The following is a 2357-nucleotide window of genomic DNA, read 5'->3' as shown; positions in this document are numbered from 1 at the left end:
ATTCTCTGTTTTTCTGTGAACTTACTATCACCAGTGAGTTTTGTACCTACAGATGATTTTGATTGCTCATTAACACCCTTTTCTTTCTGATTGAAGTATTCCTTTTTAGCATTTCTTGTAGGACAGTCTGTTGTTGATCAAATCCCTCAGTTTTTGTTTGTCTGGGAAATAATTTCTCCCTTATGTTTGAAGGATACTTTCACCAGTATAACACTGTGAGGTAAAAGGTTTTTTTCTTCAACACTTTAAATATGTCATGTCACTCTCTTTTGTCCTGTAAGGTTTCCACTGAAAAGTCTACTGCCAGATCTATTAGAGCTCCATTTTATATTATTTGTTTCTTTTCTCTTGCTGCTTTTAGGATCCTTACTTTACTTTGACCTTTGGAACTTTGATTATTAAATGCCTTGGGGTGGTCTTCTTTGGGTTAAATCTGCTTGGTGTTCTATAAACTGCTTGTACTTGAATATTGATTTCTCTAGGTTTAGAAAGTCCTCTGTTATTATCCCTTTGTTTTATGCTTTATGTTTCATTTTATTTATATATTTTATTTATTTATTTATTTTTATTTTTATTTTTTTGAGATGGAGTCTCGCTCAACTGTTACCCAGGCTGGAGTGCAGTGGCACAATCTTGGCTCACTGCAACCTCCACCTCCCAGGTTCAAAGGATTCTCCTCCCTCAGCCTCCCAAGTTGCTGGGATTACAGGTACATGCCACCATGCCCTGCTAATTTTTTTATTTTTAGTACAGACAGGGTTTCACTATGTTGGCCAGGCTGGTCTTGAACTCCTGACCTCAAGAGATCCACCCACCTTGGCCTCCCAAAGTGCTAGGTTTACAGGCGTGAGCCGCCACACCTGGCCTATCCCTTTGAATAAACTTTCTATCTCTATCTTTCTCTCCACCTCCTGTTTAAAACCAATAACTCTTAGATTTGCCCTTTTGAGGCTATTTTCTAGATCTTGTATATGTGATTCATTCCTTCTTATTCATTTTTCTTTTGTCTCCTCTGACTGTGTATGTTCCAATAGCCTGTCTCCAAGCTCACTAATTCTTTCTTCTGCTTGATCATTCCTGATACAAAAGACTCTGATGCATTCTTCAGTATGTCGTTTGCATTTTTCAACTCCAGAATTTCTACTTGATTCTTTTTATCCTAAATTCCTTCTCTGGGTTATCTTAAATTTCTTTGAGTTTTCTCAAAACAGCTATTTTGAATTCTCTGTCTGAAAGGTCACATATCTCTGTCTCTCCGGGACTGGCCCCTGGTGACATATTTCATTTGTTTGGTATGGTCATGTTTGCCTGGATGGTCTTGACGCTTGTGGATGTTTGTCAGTGTTTGGGCATTGAAGAGTTAGATATTTATTGTAGTCTTCGCAGTCTAGGCTTATTTGTACCTGTCCTTCTTGGGAAGGAAGGCTTTCCAGGTATTCAAAGGGACTTAATTGTTGTTATCTAAGTTTTTGTTTACTGCAGCTGTATCTGCATTAGGGGGCACCCCAAGCCCAGTAACACTAGTTCTTGCACACTTATAGAGGTACTGCCTTGGTGGTCTTGGATAAGATCAGGAAGAATTATCTGGATTGCCAGACAGAAACTATTGTTTTCTTCCCTTACTTTCTCCCAAACAGAGTTTCTCTCTCTCTGCTGAGCTGCCTGGGGCTGGGGGAGAGATGTCACAGCACTTCTATGGCCACCACTATTGGGACTGCACTGGGTCAGACCTACCAGCACAGCACTGGGTCTTGCCCAAGGCTTACTATAACCACTACCTGGCTACTGCCTATGTTTCCTTAAGACTTTGGGGCTCTTCAATCAGCAGGCGGTGAAGCCAGCCACAGACTAGCCTTATTTCACATGCTCTGCAGCCACATGTGGCTAGTGGTTAGTATATTAGATATCACAACTCTAGAGTAATCACAGTCAATTGCCTTTGCAACCCCAAGAAAAGGAGGTTTTCTTAATAAGGGAGAACAGAGATTAGAGTGGATATGAAATAGACAACTAAAAATGGCTGTTGCATCAATGCAAACTGGAATTATTACTGGTTTGCTTAAACTTTCAAATAAAAGTATAATTAGGTGATTTCTGTTTAAGAGTATAGGGAAGTCCACAAACAAATTTAAAAGTTTTTTGTACAATTTAACTCAAAAAAGTTTAATGTTCTTTAGTAAACTCAGTATTATAGACGGACTCATGTCCCCACACTTTATTCATTCAATAAATATTTATTGATAGCTTTACATTATTTTTTCAATCCCTTCAATGGCTTTGATTTCATTTAAAAAAATATTTTTTCCTATAAGACAGGATATCAAGCAAACTTTCAAGGGCTTTGATCAGTACTCTGT

This window comes from Gorilla gorilla, chromosome 10, assembly GCF_029281585.2.
Source record: "Gorilla gorilla gorilla isolate KB3781 chromosome 10, NHGRI_mGorGor1-v2.1_pri, whole genome shotgun sequence".
Classification (NCBI taxonomy): domain Eukaryota; kingdom Metazoa; phylum Chordata; class Mammalia; order Primates; family Hominidae; genus Gorilla; species Gorilla gorilla.
Note: the sequence above shows the minus strand (reverse complement) of the source record.